General features: G+C 36.2%; 1 protein-coding gene and 1 pseudogene across 2 annotated transcripts in view; one reads left to right on the forward strand and one right to left on the reverse strand.

Moving 5' to 3' along the window:
• LOC140513412 (cation channel sperm-associated auxiliary subunit beta-like) overlaps positions 1–26,477 on the forward strand; it is a 257,769-nt gene that overhangs the window by 108,180 nt on the left and 123,112 nt on the right. The window lies entirely within an intron of this gene.
• On the reverse strand, positions 13,450–14,179 carry LOC140513416 (microtubule-associated protein 1 light chain 3 beta pseudogene; annotated as a pseudogene).

The raw sequence follows: 26,477 nt of genomic DNA on the forward strand, positions 1-26,477 counted from the left end.
TTCAAAAGGAATGATTTGGGACTAGAATTCAAGAGATAGATATAAATATCTGGTCTTCTGTGTATAGTTAACCCAATGGAAACTGATGAAATCACCAAGCAAGAAAGTGTAGAGGGAGAAGAGAAGATGACCAAGGACAGAGTCTTATAGGACACTGAGGATTAGTGACTGGGATTTGGATAATGCTCCAATTAAAAGAGCCCCACAAAACAGAATCATCATTCATACATGAAAGAGAACCAGAAGAGAGCAACATCACAAACCTAGAAAAGAGAGTATCCAAGAGGAAATAGTGATCAGCAATCAGTGGTACATGCTATTTGTTTGGTGATTACTACCACTCATTCAATGATGGACATCTCTTGACAAAGAAATGGAAACTTACTTGCCACCAAAAAGAAGATCCTATAAATATTTTTGTACATGTGTGCTCTCTTTGATTTCTTTTGGGGTATAAACCTAGTAATGATATTTCTGGGTCAAATGATATAGCACAATAGCTTTTGGGGCACAGTTCCTTTATTCTCTTAAATAGTATCTTTTCCAATTGTATGTAAAGAAAATTTTTCAGATTCATTTTTTAAAATAAATTTTTGAGTTCCACATTTTCCTCCTTCCCCTTTTTCTTCCCGCATCCAAGATGACATGATATGCATGTACAATCACGTAAAACATGATTCCATATTAGTCATGCTGTGAAAGAAGAAACAGAAAAAAAAACCACAGGAAAAAAATTAAGCGAAAATAGTATACTTGCATCTGCATTCAGATTTGATCAGTTCTTTTTCTGGATATGCATAGTATTTTCCATGATGAATCTCTTGGATTTGTTTGATTACTTACTTACTAGAGCTAAGTCAATCATAGTTGATCATTACACAATGTTGCTGTTACTGTGTACAATATTCTTTTGGTTCTACTCCCTTCACTAAGTTCATGTCTTTCCAGATTTTTCTGGATTTCTTATGGCACAATAGCATTCCATTCTTTTACTACAACTTGTCCAGCCATTCCCCAGTTGATGGGCATCCCTTCAATTTCCAACACAACAGAGATGCCATAATTTATTTTATACTTGTAGGTCCTTTTCCCTTTTTTTATGATCTCTTCAGAATACATTCCTATAGCAGTATTGCTGAATTGAAGGATATATCCAATTTGATTGCCCTTTGGGCATAGTTCCAAATTGTTCTCCAGAAGAGTTCGATCAGTTCACCATTCCACCAATAATGCATTAATGTTTTAATTTTCTCACATCCTCTCCAACATTTATCATTTTCCTTTTACATCATATTAGCCAATATAATAGTTGTGAGGTGGTACCTCAGAGTGTTTTAATTTACATTTCTCTAATCAATAGTGATTGAGAGCATTTTTTCATATGAGTATAGATAACTTTAATTTCTTCATCTGAAAACTTCCTGTTCATATTCTTTGACCAACTATTAATTGGGGAATGATATGTATTCTTATAAGTTTTAACTCACTTTTCTATATATTTGAGAAATGAGATCTTTATCAGAGATACTTGCTGTAAAAATTGCTCCCCAGTGTTCTGCTTTCCTTGTAATCTTGGTTGCATTGGTTTGTTTGTGTAAAATCTCTTTAATATAATCAAAACTACCCATTTTATATGCTGTAATACTCTGTCTCATATGATCATAAATTCGTCCTCTCTCCATAAATCTAACAGGTAAAGTATTCCATGCTCTCTTAATTTGTTTATGGTATCACCCTTTATATCCAAATCATATACCCATTTTGACCTTACCTTGTTTTATAAAGTAAGATACTGATTTATATTTAGTTTTTTCCATGCTTTTCCAGTTTTCCATTTTTCCTAGCAATTTTTTTTTATGAAATAGTGTTTTTAATCCAGAAGTTGAGGTCTTTGGGTTTATCAAACACTAGATTGCTAGGTCATTTATTATTGTGTCTTGTGTACCTATGCCATTCCTCGTGCATATATACATATATACATACACATAATCAGCCTATCTGGTACTGGTCAAGAATAGTAAATATGATTGTGGCTTTATAGTATAATTTGACTATACTATATATATAAATATATATTTATATACTATATAAGGTATGGCTAAGTATATAGTATATATATGTGACTATATAAGTGTGTGTGTATATATATATATACATACATATGTATATATATACTTATATACATATAAGGTATGGCTAAGCCACCTTCCTTTGTGTTTTTTTTTTCATAAATTCCCTCTATGATCTTGACCTTTTATTCTTCCAGATTAATTTTGTTACCATTTTTTAGGTAGGATTGTCATTTTTATCATATGGACTTGGGCTACCCATGAGCAAATGCCATTTTTCTGATTGTTTAGATCTGACTTGGTTTGTTTAAAAAGTGTTTTGTAATTATGTTCCTATGGTTCCTGGGTTTGTGTTGGCAGGTAGATTCCTAAGTATTTTATTTTATATTGTCTACAGTTATTTTAAATGGAATTTCTCTATTTCCTGATGGTAGAATTTCTTACTAATATAGGAAAAATGCTATGAGTTTATTTTATATCCTGCAACTTTCTTAAAGTTGTTAATTGTTAATTCTTTCAAGTAGTTTTGAAACTGATACTCTAGAATTCTCTGCATACATATACTATCATATCATTTGCAAAGAGTGATAGTTTTGTTTCTTCATTGTCTATTCTAATTCTTTTAATTTCTTTTTCTTCTCTTATTAATATAGCTAACATTTCTAGTACAATAATAAAGAATAAGAGGTGATAATCAGGATCCTTGCTTCACCCCTGATTGTATTGGGAAAACTTCTAGCTTATCTCCATTATACATAATGGTTGCTGATGGTTTTAGATAGATACTACTTATTTTAAGAAAAACTCCTTTTATTCCTACGTGCTCTAGAGTTTTTAATTGGAATGGGTGCTGTATTTTGTCAAAAGCTTTTTGTGCATCTGTTGAGATAATCATATGATTTCTATTGGTTTGTTATTAAAATGATCCATTCTGCTGATAATTTTCCTAATATTGAACTAGTCTTGCATTCCTGATATAAATCTCTTCTGGTCATAGTGTAAGATCCTCATATATTGCTGTGACCTACTTGCCAATATTTTATTTAAATTTTTTTGCTTCAGCATTCATTAGAAAAATTGGTCTATATTTTCTTTCTTTTGGTTCTTCTTGGTTTAGGCAGCAGTACCATATTTGCATCATAAAAGGGATATAATAAGACTCATAATTGCCTCTTTTCCTAAGTTGTCTACATAGTATTAGAATTGACTGTTCTTTAAATGTTTGGTAGGATTCACTGGTAAATCCATCTGGCTCCAGGGATTATTTCTTAGGGAATTCATTGATAGCTTATTCAATCTATTTTCTAAAATGGATTTATTTAAAACTCAAATCTTTAATTGACCAGGGAAATTTCTATTTTCATAAATATGCATCAGGCTTGCTCAGATTATCTGATTTATTGGCAGACAGTTGAGCAAAATAGCTCCTAATTGTTGCTTTAATTTTCTCTTCATTGGTGGTGAATTCATACTCTTCATTTTTGATACGGGTAACTTGTTTTCTTTTCTTCCTTTTCTAAAAAAAATCAATCCAACCCATGGTTCGTCTGCTTTATTGTATTTTTCTCATAAAGCCAACTCTTAGTTCAGTTTGTTAGTTCAATGGTTTCCTTACTTCCAATTTTATTAATCTCTCCTTTGATTTTCCAGATTTACAATGTGCTGTTTAATTAGGGCTTTTAATTAGTTCCTTTTCTAGCTTTTTTAGTTGTGTGTCCAGTTTATTTGAAGCAGAAAGACATACACACTGCTCCATTTCTATCTTATTGAATGTAATCACTTAAAGATATGGGAAAATACTGTTCTGTTCCATCCCGTCTATTTGATATGTTTTCTCATTATTATCATTCTCTTTGATGGGCTTCTTGATTCTTTGATTTGTTCTTTGACCCACTTATTCTTTAGGATAAAATTATTTCATTTCCAATTAATTTTCAGTCTATCTTTTCATGGCTCTTTTTATTGCATCATGATGTTAAAAGGATGCGTTTCATATTTTTACCCTTCTGTATTTTATAGTGAAGTTGTTATGCCCTAATAATACATGGTCATTTCTGTGTGTGTGTGTGTGTGTGTGTGTGTGTGTGTGTGTAGTTGCCTGAGAGTATCACTGAGGAAAATGTATATTTCTTTCAATCTTCATTCAATTTTCTCCAGAGGTCTATGATATATAACTTTTCTGAAATTCTATTGAGCTCCTTAACTTATTTCTTGTTTGTTTTGTGGTTAGATTTATCTAGTTCTGAGAGGGGAAAATTGAAGCATCCCACTTAGTAATAGAATAGAACAGAATGGAAAGTTTTACTTTCTGTTTCCTCCTGTAACTCATTTAACTTCTTCTTTAGAAATGTGGATGTTTTTACCATTTGGTGCCTATATGTTTAGTATTAATATTACTTCATTGTCTATGCTACATTTTAGCAAGATGCAGTTTCTTTCCTTATCTTTTAAATTTGTCTCTATTTTTGCTTTTGCTTTGTATACCTCAATTGCTACCACTACTTTTTTTTTTTTTGCTTCAGCTTAAACATAATAGATACAACTTCAGTCTTTTACTTTTACTTTGTGTTGTGTCTTTCTGCTTCAAATGTGTTTCTTATAAACAACATATTGTAGGATTTTGGTTTTTATCCATTCTGCTATTTGCATTCACAGTTATGATTACTCTATTTCCCTACATCCTATTTCCCTCCTACTTATAAAATATATTATATATATATATCTATATATGATGTATATATATTTCTCTCTCCTTTCACCCTGTCCCTTCTCACTATTATTTTACTTCTGACCACCTCTTCCCTTAACCAACCCTCTGTCCTATCAGCTCCTCTCCCCTTTTGTTGTCTCTTTCCCCTCCTGCTTCCCCCTGATTCCCTATCAGGCAAGATAGATTTCTATATCCAGAGGATTGTGTAAGAGTATCCCCTTTGAGCCACATCAAATGAGAATAAGGTGCAAACAATGTTCACCTTGCTCCCTTCCCCCCTTGGCTTTAATACTTCTACTTTAATAACACACCTCTTCATGTGGCATAATTTACCCCGTTATGCCTCTCCTTTCCCTCTTCTCCCACTGCAATTCTCTTTTTCACCCCTTAATTTTTTTGTATTAGCCCATCAAAGTCTATGTATCCTCCTTCTGACTACCATAATGGAGATGCAGTTCTTAAGAGTTCCAAGTATCATGTTTCCATGTAGTGATGTAGACAGTTTAACCTTTTTGAATAACATGACTTTTTCTTTCCTTTTTTACTTTTTTATGGTTCTCTTGAGTCCTGTGTTTGAAAACTGAATTTTTCTTTTCATCAGGAAAGTGTGAAAGTCCCCTATTACACAGAATTTCTACTTTTCCCCCCTCAATGATTATGTTCAATTTTGCTGGGAAGTTGACCCTAGATTGTAATTCTAGCTCAATTTCTGAAATATCATGTTCCAGGCCCTCTGAACCTTTACAGCAGAAGCTACTAAATCTTGTGTAGTCCTGACTATTACTCCTCAATTTTGGAATTTTTTCTGACTTTCTGTTTGTTACATTTTCTCCTTGACCTGAGGGCTCTGGAATTTGGCTGTCAAATTCCTGGGAATTTTCATTTTGGGATCTCTTTCAGGAGGTGATTGGTGGATTCTTTCAATTATCCTTTTATTCTCTGGTCCTAAGATAGTAGAACAGTTTTCCTTAATAATTTCTTGAAAAAAAATGGTGTCCAAGCGCCTTTTTTACATCGTGGCTTTCAGGTAGTCCAATGAATGTTTTTTTAAAATTTTTTTTTATTTATATTTTATTTAACTTTTAACATTCATGTTCACAAAATTTTGGGTTCCAAATTTTCTCCCCATTTATCCCCTCCCCCTCCCCAAAACACCAAGCATTCTAATTGCCCCTATCACCAATCTGCCCTCTCTTCTATCATCCTTCTCTGCCCTTGTCTCCATCTTCTTTTTTGTCCTGTAGGGCCAAATAACTTTCTATACCCATTTACCTGTATTTCTTGTTTCCTAGTAGCAAGAACAGTACTCGACAGTTGTTCCTAAAACTTTGAGTTCCAACTTCTCTTCCTCCCTCCCTCCCTACCCATTCCCTTTGGAAGGCAAGCAATTCATTATAGGCCATATCTGTGTAGTTTTACAAATGACTTCCATAATAGTCGTGTTGTATAAAACTAACTATATTTCCCTCCATCCTGTCCTGTCCCCCATTACTTCTATTCTCTCTTTTGATCCTGTCCCTCCCCATGAGTGTCGACCTCAAATTGCTCCCTCCTCCCCATGCCCTCCCTTCCATCATCCCCTCCACCCTGCTTATCCCCTTCTCCCCCACTTTCCTGTATTGTGAGATAGGTTTTCATACCAAAATGAGTGTGCATTTTATTCCTTCCTTTAGTGGAATGTGATGAGAGTAAACTTCATGTCTTTCTCTCACCTCCCCTCTTTTCCCCTCCACTGAAAAGTGTTTTGCTTGCCTCTTTTATGAGAGATAATTTGCCCCATTCCATTTCTCCCTTTCTCCTCCCAATATATTTCTCTCTCACTGCTTGATTTCATTTTTTTAAGATATGATCCCATCCTCTTCAATTCACTCTGTTCACTCTGTCTCTATATGTGTGTGTGCGTGTGTGCATGTGTGTGTGTGTGTGTGTGTGTGTGTGTGTGTGTGTGTGTGTAATTCCACCCAGTACCCAGATACTGAAAAGTTTCAAGAGTTACAAATATTGTCTTTCCATGTAGGAATGTAAACAGTTCAACTTTAGTAAGTCCCTTATGACTTCTCTTTGCTGTTTACCTTTTCATGGTTCTCTTCATTCTTGTGTTTGAAAGTCAAATTTTCTTTCCAGCTCTGGTCTTTTCATCAAGAATGATTGAAAGTCCTCTATTTCATTGAAAGACCAATTTTTCCCCTGAAGTATTATACTCAGTTTTGCTGGGTAGGTGATTCTTGGTTTTAGTCCTAGTTCCTTTGATTTCTGGAATATCCTATTCCACGCCCTTCGATCCCTTAATGTAGAAGCTGCTAGATCTTGTGTTATCCTGATTGTATTTCCACAATACTTGAATTATTTCTTTCTAGCTGCTTGCAATATTTTCTCCTTGACCAGAGAACTCTGGAATTTGACTATAATGTTCCTAGGAGTTTCTCTTTTTGGATCTCTTTCAGGCGGTGATCTGTGGATTCTTTCAATATTTATTTTGCCCTCTGGTTCTAGAATCTCAGGGCAGCTTTCCTTGATAATTTCATGAAAAATGATGTCTAGGCTCTTTTTTGGATCATGGCTTTCAGGTAGTCCCATAATTTTTAAATTGTCTCTCCTGGATCTATTTTCCAGGTCAGTTGTTTTTCCAGTGAGTTACTTCACATTATCTTCCATTTTTTCATTCTTTTGGTTTTGTTTTGTGATTTCTTGGTTTCTCATAAAGTCATTATCCTCCATGTGGTCCATTCTAATTTTGAAAGAACTATTTTCTTCAGTGAGCTTTTGAATCTCCTTTTCCATTTGGCTAATTCTGCTTTTTAAAGCATTCTTCTCCTCATCGGCTTTTTGAACCTCTTTTGCCAGTTGAGTTAGCCTATTTTTCAAGGTGTTATTTTCTTCAGCATTTTTTGGGGTCTCCTTTGGCAGGGTGCTGACCTGCTTTTCATGCTTTACTTGCATCTCTCTCATTTCTCTTTCCAGTTTTTCCTCCACCTCTCTAACTTGATTTTCAAAATCCTTTTTGAGCTCTTCCATGGCCTGAGCCCATGGTATATTTATTTTAGATGTGTGGGATACAGAAGCCTTGACTTCTGTGTCTTTCCCTGATGGTAAGCATTGTTCTTCCTCATCAGAAAGGAAGGGAGGAAATACCTGTTCACCAAGCAAGTAACCTTCTATAGTCTTATATTTTTTTCCCCCTTTTCTGGGCATTTTCCCAGCCAGTGACTTGACTTCTGAGTATTGTCTTCACACCCACTTTGCCTCCAGATCCACCCAGCCAGGGCTTGGGGTCTGAGATTCAAATGCTGCTTCCCAGCCTCAGGGCTTTTGGTGGGGGCAGGGCTGCTATTCAGTGTGAGATTAAGTTCAGGTACTCAGGTGGGAGCAGGGCTGCCTCATGAGCTCAGTTCCCTCAGGGGGTTTATGCAGAGACTTTCAACAATGGATCTGAGCTCCTGCCTGCTTGGGGAGCCCTGGTCTGCCGCTGCCTCAGCTTCTGCCTCCCGAGGGGGCCTGAGTTATCAGCGTACCCCACTCCCCTCTCGGCAAGCGAAGAAGACCCTCTCACCAACCTTTGGGGCCTGTGGGTGGAGGGACCTGTGTGGCTACTGGAGATTCCATCCCTGAAGCCTGCTTGTAACTGCTCCTCTCGGTGCCACGTGGCCAAGGCAGGGCTGGGCTCTGCTCCAGGTCCAGGGTGCGATGGACCTTTTCAGAGAGGTTTTCAGGGCTCTCTGGAACAGAAATCTCATCTGCTCTGTTGTTCTGTGGCTTCTGCTGCTCTAGAATTTGTTGGGAGTTCTTCTTTACAGATATTTTATGGGCTGTGGGTTTGGAGCTAGCGTATGTGTGCCTTTCTACTCTGCCATCTTAGCTCCACCCCCTAGTCCAATGAATCTTAAATTATATCTCCTAGATCTATTTTTTAGGTCAGTTGTTTTTTTCCTATGAGGATTTTTATATTTTCTTCCATTTTTTCATTTTGTTTGATTGAGTCTTAATGCCTCATAGAGTCATTAGCTTCCACTTGCCCAATCCTAATTTTTAAAGAATTATTTTTTCAGTTAGTTTTTGTATCTCCTTAACCACTTTCCGAATTCTGCTTTTTTTTTTAGTTTTATTTTTCATTTTTAACACAGTTTATAACAGATAAAACAATTCAAACTTTTGGTCAGGTGATACTTCTTTTCAGAGCGTTTACAATATGGACCACAAAAGAATTTTTTTTAAAACATTAACCAACTGAGACACAAATAATATTTATGTTTGCTAACTTCACAAGCTCTTGACCTAACTGTCTCCACAGTATTACTAAGATTTAAAGGACCCTAACTTAATGTTGTTGGTCTAAAGTCCTAAACCTAATAGCTTAATTTTAGACTTTATCTCAGATGTTCCCCTACCAATAATCTATAATTGAATAGATCTGGTGTTAAGCTTACAAACCTTTTGACTATAGGAAATTGCCACCAAGAGTAGGAACATTGCAGGGAAATAATATCTCCCCAAATTCATGTCAGTTCCAGGCAGAAATAGATTGTCAACTTGCATTCAGTCAAGCTTAAAGTCTACCAGATGTCAGTGGAGAAATTGAGTCAGGAGAATCCTACCTCAGCCCAAGCTGAACAGGTGCTCTCCCACCTTTCCCATGAGATTACCTTTTTCAGTTCATACCAGCATCTCTCAGGCTTACTGGCATCATGGATTGAAGGCTCAGACTACCTTTCTTGCTATCCATACCTGGAGTTAGACTCAGAAGAACAGTCACTTAATAGTCCCATAACATTTAAAAATAGCAAGTTCCAATAGCCAGGTTTCAAATATGATTATAATTTCACTTTGGCTAAGGAACATTTTTTGAGGCAAGTCTTAAGTGCCTTACATGCCTTTCTATAAATGTTTTAGTTCCTGATTAAATAGAAATCATAATATCAAATTTACTGTTAAAACATTAACTTTTCCATCAATGCCAGATTTTACCTGAGGTTACCTTCCTCCAGGAAATTTAGACTGAAATTCTTTTCCCCAAACTAAAGATGTCATTGATTTATTCTCAGTAATTAAATCAGTCAATTGTTTTAATACTAATTGCTTTTACCTCACTTTGTAACATGTCCAATTTTACTCCCCATCACTCCCCTCCCCCAGCTTCCTAATACCTTGCATTCTGATTACTCCTTCCCTCAACGTACCCTCCTTTCTATCTCACCCCACCCTTCCTTTATCCTCATCTTCTCTCTTTTCTTGTGGGGCAAGATAAATTTCTATATCCCATTCCCTGTATTTCTTATTTCCCTATTATATGCAATAAAAATTCTCAACATTCATTGCTAATACTTTGAATTCCAACTTCTCTCCCTTCCCCCCTCCCTCCTGAACCCCACTGAGAAGGCAAGCAATTCAATATAGACTAAATATGTGTCATTTTGGAAAAGACTTCCATAATAATCATGTGTAATACTATTTTGCCTTCTGTCCTACTCTATCCCTTCTTATTTTTTCCCCCTCAATTGACTTTGTCCCTTCTCAAAAGTGCTTATTTCTAGTAACTCACTTCTCCCATTTGCCCTCCCTTCTATCATTCCCCTCACCCCACTTGTCACCTCCTTCCCTACTTTCCTGTGGTGTAAGATAGATTTTCATATCATATTTAGTGAGCATGTTATGCCCTCCTTCAGCCATATGTGGGGAGAGTAACTTCACTTTTCCACTCTCCCTTTCTCCCTTTTCTCCTCCATTGAACAAGAATTTTCTTATCTCTTTTATGAGTTATAGCCTGCCCCATTCCATTTCTCCCTTTCTCCTCCCAGTATTTTCTTCCCTCACCCCTTAATTTTTATTTTATTTTATTTTTTGTGTGTGGATATCATCTCCTCTGATTGAACACACCCTGTACTCTCTATCTATATATGTGTATGTGTGTGCATGTGTGTGTGTGTGTATGTACAATATCTCCACTTACCTGAATGCTGAGAAAAGACTTAAGAGTTATAAATATTTTCTTTCCATGTAGTAATGTAAACGGTTCAGCTTTAGAAAGTCTTTTATGATTTTTCTTTGCTGTTTACCTGTAAATACTTCTCTTGATTCTTATATTATAAGGTCAAATTTTCTATACAGATCTGGTCTTTTCCTCAGTATGAATGATTGAACATCCTCTATATCATTGAATGACCATTTATTTCCTTGAAGTATTGTACTCAGATTTGCTGGGTGGTTGTTCTTGGTTTCAATCCCATTTCCTTTGACTTCTGGAACATCTCGTTCCAAGCCCTTTGATCCCTTAATGTTGAAGCTGCCAGATCCTGTGTTATTCTAATTATATTTCCACAATATTCAGATTGTTTCTTTCTAGCCACTTACAGTATTTTCTCCTTGATCTGGGAACTCTAAAATTTGGCCACAATATTTCTAGGAGTTTGTTTTTTCAGGTTTCTTTCAGGAGGTAATTGGTGGATTCTTTCAATATTTATTTTGTCCTCTGGTTCTAGAATATCAGGGCAGTTTTCCTTGATAATTTCATGGAAGATAATGTCTAGGCTCTTTTTTTGATCATGGTTTTCAGGTAGTCCTATAATTTTTAAATTGTATCTTCTGGATCTATTTTCCAGGTCAGTTGTTTTTCCAATGAGATGTTTCACATTATCTTCTATTTTTTCAAACTTTTGGTTTTGTTTTCTAACTGCTTGGGTTATCTCATAGTCATTCATTTCCCTGAACTCAATTCTCTCTTTCAACAAATTATTTTATTCAGTGAGCTTTTGAATCTTCTCCTCCATTTGGCTAATTCTGCTTTTTAAAGCCTCCTTCTCCTCATTGGTTTTTTGGCCCTCTTTTTCCAATTGAGTTAGCCTCTTTTTAAAGCTGTTATTTTCTTCAGCATTTTTTTTTGGTTCTCCTTTAGTAAGCTCCTAACTCGTTTTTCAATCTCATCTATTGCCTGAGCCTAGTTTAAGTTCCCTTTGGACACCCTGGAGAAAGGGGCCTTGACTTCCTCTGACAACATGTCTTTTTCTTCCTCATCTGAAAGGATGGGGGGAGACACCTGTTCCCCAAGAAAGTAACCTTCTATGGTCTTATTTTTTTCCCCTTTTTGGGGCATTTTCCCAGTCAGTTATTTGACTTCTGAGTTTCCTCTCCACACCTACCTCACTTCCAGTTCCAACAAACCATCACTGAGGGCTGAGATTCAGATGAGCTTCTCCAATCCTTCAGGTGCTTTAGGTAGAGGCAGGGCAGCTATTCAGTGTGAGATTAAGATCAGCTGCTCAGGTGGGGGCAAGGCCACCACATAGGACTCAGTTCCTCCAGGGTCTTTACAATGAGACTTTCAACAATGGATGTGGGCTACTGCCTGCCTTGGGAGCCCCTGTCCATTGCTGCCTCCACTGCTGCCACCTGAGGAGGCCTGCTCCCTTCTCGGCCAGCCGAAAAAACCCTCTTGCTGCTAGAAACTCTGTCCCTTAAGCCTGCTCAGTTCTGCTGCTCCCGGTGCTGCGTAGCCAAGGCTGGGCTGGGCTCTGCTCCGTGTCTGGTGTGACAGACCTTTCCCATTGGTCTTTCAGGTCACTCTGGACTAGAAATCTCCTCCACTCCGTTGTTCTGTGGCTTCTGCTGTTCTAGAATTTGTTGAGAGTTCTTCTTTACAGGTATTTTATGGGCTGTGGGGTAAGAGCTAGTGTATGTGCTTCTTGCTACTTTACTGTCTTGGCTCTGCCTCCTCAATTCTACTTTTTAAGGAGTTGTTTTCTTTTTTTTGAACAAAGGCAAACAAATTGTATACGTTTATTAACTATAGTGCCAAGATGCAATAATATTGCTTTTCTCCATTATAGTAAAGAACTAACAGTAGTAATAGGGTAATTTTAGCTGATCTGCTATTTTAGTCCAGGTGGTGTAACAATGAACGTGTTTTGTGACACTGAAAACAAGTTGTCAACCCCATGCAAGAAGCACTTACAGTCCTTTGTTCAAGATATTAAATAAACTGACATTGTTGAAAGCAGTTTTTACCCCTTTGCTATATTCTTCTTTACAAAATGACATGCACGTAAACTGGTTGGAGGGGTTTTTATGCCTAATAGTGACAGCTGAAGTATGCTTACAGTTAAAATTTTAATAAAGTATTTTAGTAAAGCAGTTACTTTTTCAGTTAAAACATTACAAATCAGACTACACAGACTTAACCCAAATGGTGCAAGGGAGTGCAAAATCAATTAATGCTCCAAAGTTCCAGGATGTAGTGCATCAGCAAAGATTTATTCTGGTGCAAGTGTTTAATGAAATAGTCAAAATTTGAGAGTCTCTAAATCAGAGTAAATCTGTAATAAAAGAAGCACTATCCCTCTGTTCTCAGGAACTTTTTGGAAGCCAAGCATTGGAAAGAAATCATTGATTTACCCATAGAATCCATGGTGTTTCTCTGTATGACTATATAGAAAACAAATAAGTAACAGCAAGAAAGTTGGTGGTTTATTAAGTTGGAATCTATGTATCGATTCCAGAATAAGCTAGACTTTTTTGCCCCCCATTTACTGTTTTGCTGCAACCATTGATGGTAAATGGACTTTAAAAAAATAGATATGACATTTGACAAGCCGACTTAAAGATACAGTTAAAGAGAAACCTTCCTATAAAAATTAGCAGTTTCCATGAATAAAGACTTGTTTCACTAAATGCTTAAAGGTCACCACTGGAATTGAAATTCCTATTTTTAAAAAAAGTCACTACAGCAATTCAAATGTCCATTTTCTTGGCAATGTAGAATGCAAGGTATGTTTCTGAACCTAAAAGTTAAAAACAAGATATCCTAGGTGAAATGGGAGTTTTCCAAAGCTGTATTGTATATGCTTTTGGAATTGAACATGTATTATTATGTATGCATGTACTACAAGAGACAACTTACTGAAAACCCCTAAGGTGGTAATACTTCTACTTTGGTGAACTGTGATTAGATGAACTGATCAATCTCAGTTGGTAACATCCCTTTTTTCCTGGGTGAGGGCTTAAAAAATTCTAGTATAGAAGCTTGTAATTAGGTGTTACACTGAAGATTTCTTTCCAAATGTCTCCTGAGAGGAATATACCATATACAAGAATCCATCTTCATCCTTCTCACTTTCATACTCTTCGGAAACAGGTGTTGAAACGCTCACCATGCTGTGTCCATTCACCAGTAGGAAGAAAGCTTGATTAGCATTCAGCTGTAGGCACCTTTAATTATTTTGATTAACTCACTCATGTTGACCTGATCTGGTACAAAGAATTTGGTGTTACCCAGTACAGGAAGTTATTTCTCGCCCTTGTATCTTTCTATTATCACCGGTATCTTGGTAGGATGCTGCTCTCGAATAAGCCTCACATCTTCTACTCTTTGTTCGAAGGTCTGGCGCTGCTTGAAGGTCTTCTATGAAGGCATCGTGCAGGGTAGGGGAGGGCCGGGGAAGGGGAGCAGGCTTCGACAGGTCCGACGGGCCCGGGGGTGGCGGGGGCTCTGGCGGCAGAGACTGAGGAGATGATGGTGGAGACGGAGGCTTCCAAAGTGCCCCTCTGGCCACAGTGACTTCCCTTCAGTTGTTTTCTTTTACTAAGCTGTTTTCTGGCTTTTTTTTTTTTCATGGATTCTCTTGTATAATTCTCATTTCTTTTCCCAGCTGGGCATAGTTTCAAATTGCTTTCTAGAATGGTTGAACCAGTTTCCAGCATGACCAGCAATTCATTAAAGGATCTGTTTTCCCACAGGTATACCAGCATTTGTCATTATCTTGGTTTTGTCAACTTAACCAGTCTGATTGATATGAAACAGTACTTCAGAGATGTTTTAATTTGCATTTCTCTAATTATTAGTGATTTTGCATACTTTTTAATATGACTATTGCTGACTTGAAATTCTTCCCCTGAACACTTCTTGGTCATATCCTTGGACCATTTATATGTGGGGGAATGATTCTAATTCTAAGAAAAAATTTATTATGTTTCCTATATAGGTATCTTAAAAATTAGATCTTTATCAAAGAAACTTGGGGCAAAGATTTTTTTCCAATTCCCAGCTTGTTTTCTAATTTTAGCTACACTGGTTCTGTGTAAAAACTTTTAAATTTTATGTACTTAAAATAGTTTTGCTTGTACCCTGTCTATCTCATTTGTTCATGAACTCTTCACTTATCCATACATCTCACAGATAACTTTTTCAATATTCTGTTGCTTTTTTACGTCACACTTGTAACCATTTGGTTCTATGTCTAGTTTCTTCTAGACTGATTTCCAGTTCTCCCAATGGGTTTTTAGTGAATAATGTGTTCTTCCCTCAATAGCTGAGATCTTTGTCTTTATTAAATACTGGCAAATGTACCCATTTGTATGTGTGTATATACACACATATATCATATACATACATGTAATATATATTTTACATATTTATGTAAAAATATATTCCAGTGATTAACATTACTATTTCTTTCCCAATTCCAAATTATTTTGATGATTACAACTACGTTTTATAGTTTGAGTTCTAGTATTGCTAAATCCCTTTCTTTCACATTTTTTCAATGGATTCTTTTGATATTCTTGACAATTTTTCCTCTGGATGAATTTTGTTATTATTTTTTCTAGCTCTATAGGTAATGTTTTTGGATAGTTTGATGGGCATTGCACTAAAAAAGTTAATTAATTTAGGTTTATTATATTGGCTCATCCTACCCATGAATAATTAATGTTTCTTCAATTATTTAGTTATAACTTTCTTTGAATAAAGAGTACTTGTGATTGTGTTCATCAGGTTCTTATGTGTATTTTGGTAGACTCCAGAGTATTTTTTGCTGTGGGTAGTTATTTTAAATAGAATTTTTCTTTTTCTCTCTTCCTGCTGAATTTTTTGGTAATATACATGAAAATAGATGTTTTGTATTTGTTTATTTTATATTCTGTAACTTTGCTGAAGGTGTTGTTCCTACTAGTTTTTTAGTTGACTTTCTAAGGTTGTCTAAGTAAACTATCATATCATCTTCAAAAAATGATAATTCTATTTCTCTTTGCCATTGATTATTCCTTTCGTTTATTTTTCTTGCCCTATATCTATAAGCTAGGATTTCTGCTATAATATTGAATAGTAATGGTGATAAGAGGACATCCTTGCATTACCCCCAGTCTTAAAAGGAAGACTCTATCATGCCATTTACCATTTTAAGGAACCTCTGCTTAATCTTATTCTTTCTGGTGTTGTTTTCCTAAGCAGTAATTGTGTTGCAGTTCATCAGAATCTTTTTCTGTACTTATTCAAATAAATTTTTGTTCATTTTGTTATTCATATGATAAATTATACTCATAGTTTTCATAATATTGAGCCACACATAGAGTCTTCATATGAATCCATCTTGTATGTAATATATGATCTTTGTGAGTGATTGATGTAATCTCCTTGTTAGTATTTTATTAAAAAGTTTGGATCAATATTATGAAGATCAATTATAATGTTCCTTTTTTGTTTTTTTCTTTCCCTGGTTAAGATATCAAAACCATATTCATGTCATGGAAGGAATTTGATATAGGATTTTTCTTTATCTATTTTTAAAATAGTTTACATGGTAGTTCATATTATTCTTTAAATGTTTGATAAAATTCAATTGCAAATTAATCTTTTCCTGGAGATTTTTTCCTTGGGAGCTCATTTACATCTTGTTTAATTTCTTTTTCTAAGATAAGGTTATTTCAATATTCTGTTTCCTGTCCTGTTAATCTGAGGAATTTGTAATTTTAAAATATTAATCCATTTCATTAGGATGGTCAGTTTTTTGGTATATAATTGAGCAAAATATTTCATAATAATTGGTTTGGGTTCATTTCCGTTAGTGGTACATTCACCCTTTTCATTTTTGACAACAGTAATTTGGTTTTCTTCTTTAAAAAAGATCAAATAACCAATGGTTTATATATTTTTTTCTCCCATAAAACCAGCTCCTACTTTTATTTTTTTAGTTCATTTTTTGCTTTCAATTTTATTAATCTGTTCTTTGAGTTTTTAGGATTTGTATTTTGATGTTTAATTAAGAATTTTAATTTGTTCTTTTTGCAGTTTTTTTAAAGTTGCCTACTCAGTTCATTGATATTCTACTGATATGCTCTTTCTCTTTTCTGTAGATGTGTACTTCTTTGACAGCATCCCTTAAATTTTGCTATGTTGTCTCACTATTGTCATTATCCTTAATGAAATTGTTGATTGTATGATTGTTCTTTGACCCTCTAATTCTTTAGCATTAGATTATTTTCTAATTGATTTCTGTCCACATTTTTAGGGCCAATGATTGAATGTATTTTTATTACATCATGGTCTTTAAAGGGGTTATTTAATATTTCTTCTTTTCTGCATTTGCTCCTGAGTTTTGTTCCTTAATACATGACCACTTTTTGTGAAGGTGTCATGTGCAAGGTATATATTCCTTTCTATTACCACTCAGTTTTCTCCAAATGTCTATCATATCTAATTTCTCTAAAATTCTTTTAATCTTCTTAGTTTCTTTCTTTTTTATTTTGTGGTTAGATTTATCTAGTTCTTATACAGAGTGGAAAGTTGAGGTTCCCCAATAGTATAGTTCACTTCTGTGAATTCATTCAACTATTTCTTTGACAATTTCTATGCTCTGCCATTTGGTACATGTATGTTTAGTGTTGCTATTACCTCGTTGTCTGTGGTACCTTTTTAGCAAAATATAGTTTTCCTGTTATCTTTTAACTAGTTTTGTCTTTGCTTTTGATTTGTCGGAGAGCATGATTGCTATGCCTGTCTTTTTTATTTTAAGTGAAGGATAACAGGTACCTCCACCTTCCTTTATATATAGACATATATATATATATATATATGTCTATATATATACATACACACACACATATATATACATATATACACACACACATATATACATACACACACACACACATATATATATACATACATACACACACACACACATATATATATATAGATAGATAGATATATAGATATAGATATAGATATAGATATCTTGAGCTAATCCATTCCACTATTTGCTTTCATTTAATGGGTCAGTTCATCCCACTCATATTCACAGTTATGATTATTGACTGTGTATTTCCCTTTATCCTATTTTCTGCTGTTTATCCTTTATCATTCTCCCCCAAAGAATTATACTTAGTTTCATTGGGCGTATGTTATTCTTGGTTGTAATCCTAGCTCCTTTACCTTCTGGAATATTGTATTCCAAACCCTCCACTCCTTCAGCATGGTGGTTGCTAAATCTCTTGTGATCCTGACTGTGGTTCCATGGTATTTGAGTGATTTTTTCCTTGCTTATCATAATGTTTTGTCCTTGACCTAGGAGTTCTGGAATTTGACCACAATATTCCTGAGAGTTTTCCTTTTCAGTTCTCTTTTGGGAGTTTATTGGGGAATTCTTTCGATTTCTATTTTGTTCTCTTGTTCTGAGAAATCAGGGAATTTTTCCTTTATAATTTATTGCAACATGATTTCTAAGTTTTTTTTTTTTTTGATGATGCCTTTCAGGTAGTCCTAGAGTTTTTGAATTATCTCTCCTTGATCAATTGTTGAGGCCAGTTGTTTTTCCAATGAGAAATTTCACATTTTATTCCATTTTTCTTAAAAAAAAATTGAATCTCTTTTATTATTTCTTTATTGGAGTCATTAGCTTCCAATTCCCCAATTCTAAATTTTTAGCAATTATTTCTTTCAGTGAGCTTTTGAACCTCCTTTTTAATTTGACCAGTTTTACTTTTTAAGGAGTTTAATAGCGAAATTTTGTACCTCTTTTACCATTTGACCAATTCTGCCTTTTAAGGAGTTCTTCTTTTTATTGAAGTTCTATATTTCTTTTAATATTTAGTCCATTCTACTTTTTACTGTGTTTTCTTTCATATTTCTGTACCTCCTTGCCAAGCTATTCTGTTTTCACAATTTTCTTATATCACTTTCATTTCTTTTCTCAATTTTTCCTCTACCATTCATTTTATTTTTAAATTATTGTTGGTTGGGATTTTTAAAAAAAATATATTTTCTTGGTCTTTTTAAAATGCTCTTCCAGAAAGTCTTTTTGGATTTCCAAACTGCATTTTTCTTTGAGACTTTGCTTGTAGTTGTTTTCATGTCATTGTCTTCTGAGTTTGTGTCTTGAGCTTCCCTGTCACCATAGTAGCTTTTTAATGATCAGGTTCTTTTTTTTTTCCTTTTTGCTCATTTTTCCAGTCTATTTCTTGACTTTGAACTTTATGTTAAAGTTGGTTTCTGGTCACTTGAAAGAGTGGACACTGTCTCATTTTCAAGCCTTTTCAGACTCCTTTTTTTTGTAGCTAGTCCTGGGGGTTTGCAAGATTTTGGTGCTTTCAGAGTGGTGTGATTTGGAGAGAAATGTAATCACTATGCTTTTGGTTTGTGTTCTAGTCATTATTCATGTAGGGCATTTGCTTTCTTGGCAGCCACAAGAAGCCACTTCCTGAAACTGGGACCAGTGCCCCTTCTTCCTTGTGACCATAACTGTTACTTTATACCTTGAAACTGTGACTTGGAACTGGGTATGTGCATTGGAGTTGCCAAACTGCACTTGATCCTGTATGTAGTACTAGTAGAGAGATCTGTTGGAATCCATTTTTGACCTGCTTACTGTCTCTGGGCTTAGACTTCCTGAACCTGCTACTGCCACTGTTGCAGCTGTTTGCTGCTGGTGTTGCTGTTACATGTGCTCTGGTTCAGTCTGTATCTCAAAGTCATAGACCTTTCCTACTGACCTCCTAAGTTGTCTTGAGCTGGAAAAATACCATACCCCAGAATGTTGTTTGCCATGGTACTCCAGAATTCAATTTGTGATGTTATTTTAAAGTTGTTTAGAGAGAAATACCATGAAAGCTTAGCTGTAGTGCTTCCTCTTCTCCACCATCTTGGCTGCTCCTCCAAGAATACTTCTTTGCTTTGTTATTTACGTTAGTGTTTGACTCAGTGAACTTCTTGTGGGGGGTTACGGGGATGGAAGCAGAATGTCTGGCCTGACATTTAGTTATTTGATATCCTTCTGCTTTCACAGTTCAATCTGAGGGCCTGCAAATTTTTAATGCATCTGATTTTGGGAGAGGTCTGTTCACTGCCCTCTCAGTTTGAGCTCTGCCAATTACTGACCCAGGTTTGGGTGTATTGGCTTGTGTATGGTTGAAAGTTAAAGTGAATGACTGCTATATTTAGTCACTGTTAGTTTGCTTGGAGGTCCTCCACATTTTAGAGTTTCTAAACTGCTTGATACTCTTGGTCTGGGATTCCTGCCCTGATTATTTTACTGTTGGCTTAGGTTCTAGGCTAAAGGCTATATCTCTGTCACCACTCTATACCTGGACTCAGAGTCCAACAGCCACACTTCTGTAACTTATTCATTGCTTAGTGTATAGCTAGGGTCTACGCTTGTTCTTATATCTGATCTCTCTCTCCTGGATCTATGACTGGGAACTAGAAAGTGAGGAAGAGAACTGTCAGATGGCACCTGTTATTGTATCTAGGTACTTTTGGCCTTTTGGCCAGGTACTCCTTTCCTCTCTCTCCTTCTCTCTCTCTCTCTCTCTCTCTCTCTCTCTCTCTCTCTCTCTCTCTCTCTCTCTCTTCCACTCACATTTTTAGACTTATTTCATGTTATTCCCGTTCATGTGATGCTATCATTCCATCTTCCTTCTTCATGAATTTGGGTAGATTTTTTCCCATTCCTAAAAAGTAATCCCTTGTTGCCTTTACTACTAGAATAATTTCTTGACACATTTTTGTCTTTATATTGCCAATGCCTTACACATAATAAGCACTTACTAAATATTGAATTTAGCTTTACTGGAATTAGTTTAGAATCTCTTTTAGGAGGTTGTTGGTGGATTCTTTCAGTTTCACTTTGACCTCTGGGTCTAAGATATCTGGGCAAGTTTCCTTTATAATTTTTTGAAAAATGCTCTCAGCTCTTTTTTTGATTATAGCTTTGGGTAGTCCAATAATATAAAAATTATCTCTCTTTGATCTGTTTTTCAAGCAGATTTTTAATGAAATATTTCATATTTTCTTTTAATTTTATTCTTTTGACATTGCTTTATTGTTTCTTGATATCTTTTTTAGCAAGCTGTTTATTCTCTTTTCATATTTTTTTCCCAATTTTTCCTCAACCACTATTATTTGATTTTTGAAATTATCTATTTGCTCTTTTTTTAAAAAAAAATTTCTTTCTTTAGCTCTTCTGAGAATTCTTGTTGGGCTTGTGTCCAATCTGCATTTTACTTTAAGACTTTTCTTATATATTTTTTCAAATCATTGTATTTTTATGAGTTTGTGTCTTGAGCTTCCCTGGAAGATTTTTGTGATTAGGTTCATTTTCGGTTTTTGCTCATTTTTTTCTAGCCTGTTTCTTGACTTTAGACTTTATTTTAGAGTTGAGCTATACTCATCCCTGGAAGGTGGGGAGAGAACAGGGAGTGGATGAGTAGCCTAAGCTTTTGTAGCTTAATTTGGGAGCCTGTAGGTTTTCAGTGCTATGAGGTCATAACTTGGGGAGAGGAATGGTCACTGCAGTCTTAGTCTGTACTTTGGTCCTCACTCTTACTCCCTCTTGATCAAAATTACTCTTCTCTCTCTTGGAACTGTGACCTAGAACTGGGTAATAGACTACAAAGCTACCAAATGATGCCTGAACTTGCACCAAGTGTTAGCAAGGGGACCACTGCAATTTCTTTCTGGTCAGATGTTCAATCCGCTTACAGTTCCTAGTCATTTGGCATGCTCTGTGCAGTAGCAATTGTTTCCTCTAAGGCCCACAATAAGTACTGTTTCCTTTCTGCCCTGAGCCCTGCTCCAAACCAATCCTCCTCCCCTAAATGTCATAGACTTCTCTTTCTGTCTTTTAAAACTGCCCTGGGCTGGAAAATAGCTTAATGTGACTTTTTTGATGGAGAGGGGAGCTTTTCCACTCAGAATTTGATTTGGCATTTTCTTTTTTAATGCAATTTATTTTCAGTTTTCAACATTCACTTCCACAAGATTTTGAATACCAAATTTTCTCCCCCTCTCTACACTCCCACCCCAGGACAGTGTGCACCCCAACAATCCCTTCCTCAATCTGCTCTCACTTCTATAGCTCCCATTCTCCCATCCCCTTTCCCTCTATTTTCCTGTAGAGCAAGATAGGTTTCTATACACCATTGCCTATATATATTATTTCCCAGTTTCATGCAAAAACAATTTTCACCATTCATTTTTATATCTTTGAATTCCATATTCTCCCTCTTTCTACCATCCCACCAACTCTCACTGAGAAAGCAAGAATTCAATATATGTCATACATGTGTAGCCATGAAAAACACTTCCATAACAATCACATTGTGAAAAGACTAACTACATTTCCCTCTATCCTGCACTCCCCTACATTTATTTCAATCTCTCCCTTGACTTGTCCCTATACAATAGTGTTTGCTTCTGATTGCCTTTTCCCCCAATTTACAATCCCTTCTAAAAGTTATTGGCCATCTCCTATCCCCTTCCCTCCTACCTTCCTGTAGTGCTAGATAGATTTCCATACCCAGCTGGGTGTATGTTATTCCCTCCTTAAGTCAATTCCAGTGAGAATAAGGCTTACTTATTGCCTCTCCCCTCTCCCCTCTTCTCCATCCATTGTAAAAGCTCTTTCTTGTCTCTTTTTTTGTGAGATGATTTACTACATTCTACCTCTCCCTTTCTCTTTTTCTCAGTACCTTCCTCTCAACATTTAATTTTGCATTTTAATTATCCTCCCTTCATATTCAGCTTGCCCTGTGGCCTCTGTCTATTTAAATATACATACATATACACCCATATATATTTATGTACATACATATATAATACATATATATATATATATAATATACATTTTAGCATAGGCAGAAGAGAACTGATCCATACTTTGTTTCATCTCAGCTTCAGAGGGTGCATTGAGTGCACAATTATCTGCAAACAGAAAATCATGTACCAACACTCCCTCCACTTTGGTCTTGGTTTGTAGCCTTTTCAAACTGAAGAACTTGCTTTCAGTATGGTAGTTGACTTTGATGCCGTGTTCATCCTCACTGGAAACATTTGTTAACATGGCTGAAAACATCATGCTAAAAAACATGGGAGCAACCACACAGCCCTGTTTCACTCCAGTGGTGACTGGGAAGACATTAGAGCTTTGTCCATTATTCAGAACCCAGACAAGCATGCCATCATGAAATTGACGTAAAATATTGATGAACTGTTCTGGGAAACCAAATTTTGACATAATTTTCCATAAGCCCTCATGACTAACAGTGTCAAAGGCCTTGGTCAGATCTACAAACAAAACACAGGTGCTTAATCAGCCACCACCATACCATCTATACGTGGAACTCTCGGTTACAATAAATGGAGAAGTTTTGAATGCTGTGAATGAGTTCACTTATCTTGGTAGTATACTTTCTAGGGATGTATACATTGACAATGTGGTTGATGCATGCATTGCTAGAGCTAGCTCAGTGTTTGAGAGGCTCTGAAGAAAGGTTTGGGAGAGAAGAGGTATGAGACTGACTACCAAACTGAAGGTCTACAGAGCCGTTGTGCTGACCTCATTGTTATATGCTTATGAAATAGTCTACCAGCACCATGCCAGAAAACTGAATCACTTCCATTTGAACTGTCTTAGGAAGATTCTGAGGATCACCTGGCATGATAAGGTACCAGACACTGAAGTCCTTGCTTGAGCTGAACTGCCAAGTATTCAAACTATGCTTCAGAAAGTGCAACTCTGATGGGCTGGCCATGTTGTTTGAACGCAAAATGTATACTTGCCAAAAAGACTATTTTATGGATAACTTGTATGGGGCAGGTGAACACATCGTAGCTGGAAGAAACGATACAAGGACACTCTCAAGGTTTCTCTCAAGAACTTTGGATTTGACTGTGCAACATGGGAGATACTGGCACAGGACTGCTCAGCATGGCGTGCCCACATAAGAAAAGGTACTGTGCTGTTTGAGCAAAGTAGAATTGAGAGAGCTCAAAGTAAATGCAGGATGCAAATATTCATATGGTATATCTGTGCCCAATCTGTGGTAGAGCATTCTGAGCTCATATTGATCTGATCAACCACAGTTGGACACACTGAAATTTCACTTTACAATGGTGATGTCATTTTGTTCCTCTTCAAAGATGAAGGACAACAACCAACTAATATATACCTACACAGATAAATATATGTGTATATGAATATATATATATGTATATAATATAGACATATATGCATATGCATCTACACACACACAAACACACACATATTCCCTCTAACTACTTTAACACTGACAAAGGTCTCATGATTTACAAATATCTTTCCACATAGGAATGTAAAGAATTCAACTTTAATGAGTTGCTTATGTCTTCCCTTTGCTGTTTCTTTTTCTTTTCCTGTTTCTGTTGATTCTTAATAATATGTGAAAGTCAAATTTTCTATTCATCTCTGGTCTTTTCAGCAAGAATCCTTGGAAGTCTGCTATTTCATTGAAATTCTATTTTTCCTCCCTGAAATATTATGCTTAGTTTTGTTGGGTAGGTGATTCTTGATTTTGATCCTACCTCCTTTGACCTCTGGAATATCATATTCCATGTCAGATCCCTTAAGTGTAGAAGCTGCTAAGTCGTGTGATATCCTGTTTGTATTTCCACAATATTTGAATTTTTTCTTTCTGGCTGCTTGTAATATTTTCTCCCTGACCTGGGAACTCTAGAATTTGGCTATAATACTCCTAGGAATTTTCATTTGGGGTCTCTTTCAGGAGGTGATTGGTGAATTCTTTCCATTTGTATTTTCCCCTCCAATTCTAGAATATCAGGGAAGTTTTCCTTGATAATTTCTTGGAAGATGATGTATAGGCTCGTTTTTTGATCATGGTTTTCAGGTAGACCAATGATTTTTAAATTATCTCTCCTGGATCTATTTTTCAGTGAGATAGTTCACATTTTCTTTTTTTTTCATTCTTTTGGTTTTATTGTTTTAAATTCTTGATTTCTCATAAAGTCATTAGCTTCCATTTGCTCCATTCTGATTTTTAAGGTATTATTTTCTTTAGTGAGCTTTTGGACCTCCTTTTCCATTTGTCCAATTCTGCTTTTTAAGGCATTTTTTTTCTTTTTGTTTTAAGGCATTGAATTTTTGGACCTCTTTTGCAGTTGGATTAGTCTATTTTTAAAAGTATTATTTTCTTCAGCATTTTTTGGGTCTCCTTTATCAAGTTATTGACTTGTTTTTCATGATTTTGTTACATTTCTCTCCTTCCTCTACCCAATTTTTCCTCTTCTTGTCTTACTTGATTTTCAAAATCCCTTTTGAGGTCTTCCATGGCCTGAGACCATTTTATATTTTTCTTGGAGGCTTTGGATGTAGGAGTCTTGACCTTGCTGTCTTCCTTCAGGTGTATGCTTTGATCTTCCTCATCCAAAAGGGTGGAAGAAAGTATCTTTTCTTTAAGAAAGTAACCTATAGTTTTCTTCCCCCCGCTTTTGGACATTTTCCCAGGCAATTGCTTGACTTTTAGGCTCTCTGTTAAGTGGAGGGTGTACTACCCTAAGTTTTAGGGGTTTTTGTGCAGCTGTTTTCAGAGATCTCTCTAGGGGCCCATAAATTCTTGGTTCCTCCAAAGTGATATAATCAAAGGAGACTCCTCTCCAGGCCTGTGCCCTAGTCTGTGAGCAACTGCAAGTACTCTTTTCTGCCCTGGAACTGCAAGTAGTATTCCCTCTCCATAACCATCACTAGCTCCACCAGGCCAGTGCTCCTTCTTGCCCCAGAACTGCCACCTAGAACTCTGCCTCAGTTCAACTGTTCTATTCCCCCACCATCAGTAGACTGAGAGTTCCAGAAACAGTCATTGCTGTGGCTGCCACCTCCCTAGGGCTGGAGCTGAGGCAGGGCCAGACTCTCCACTCACCCAGGTGAGAGAACTTTCTCACTGACTACTGAAATTGTCTTTCAAATTTGTGGGTTGAAAGACACAGCAACTGCCAGTGATTCAGTGCACTGAGCCCTGCCCCAGTCCTGCCTGTACCAGTGCTGTCCACACTGGGCTGTGCTCTGCTCTAAGCCTGGTGCAATAGACCCTTCCCGTGAGTCTTCCAGAGTGTCTTGGGTTGGACACCTGTTTCAGTCTGTCATTTTGTGTATTCTGCTGCTCTATAATTTGTTTAGAGTCATTTTTACAGGTATTTTACAGATATTTTGAGGGGTTTGTGGGGAGAACTTAAGCAGGTCCCTCCTTCTTTGCCATCTTGGCTCTACTGATTTGGGATTTTCTATCAATATTTTATTTCCTCTTGGATCACTGCCTTGTCTTGGTATAGGGGCTTGCATAGTCAGTGAAACTATGAGCTATGCCATGTAGGGTTACTCAAAATAGACAGGTCAGAGTGGAAAGTTCTGAAAAGATGTGATCCACTGGAGAAGGAAATGGCAAACCACTTCAGTATCTTTGCCAAGAAGACCCCACAGACAATACTAAAATTATAAAGGAGATAACATTAGAAGACAAATGCATCAGATCATAAGAAGTCTAACACACTACTGGGAAAGAGTGGAGGACAATGACAAGTAGCTCTAGAACTAATGAAACAACTGGGCCAAAACTGAAACGAAGCTCAGTTGCAGATGTGTCTGGTGATGAAAGGAAAATCAGTCAGTCTC

The sequence above is a fragment of the Notamacropus eugenii genome, chromosome 7, assembly GCF_028372415.1.
Source record: "Notamacropus eugenii isolate mMacEug1 chromosome 7, mMacEug1.pri_v2, whole genome shotgun sequence".
In the NCBI taxonomy this organism is placed as follows: Eukaryota; Metazoa; Chordata; class Mammalia; order Diprotodontia; family Macropodidae; genus Notamacropus; species Notamacropus eugenii.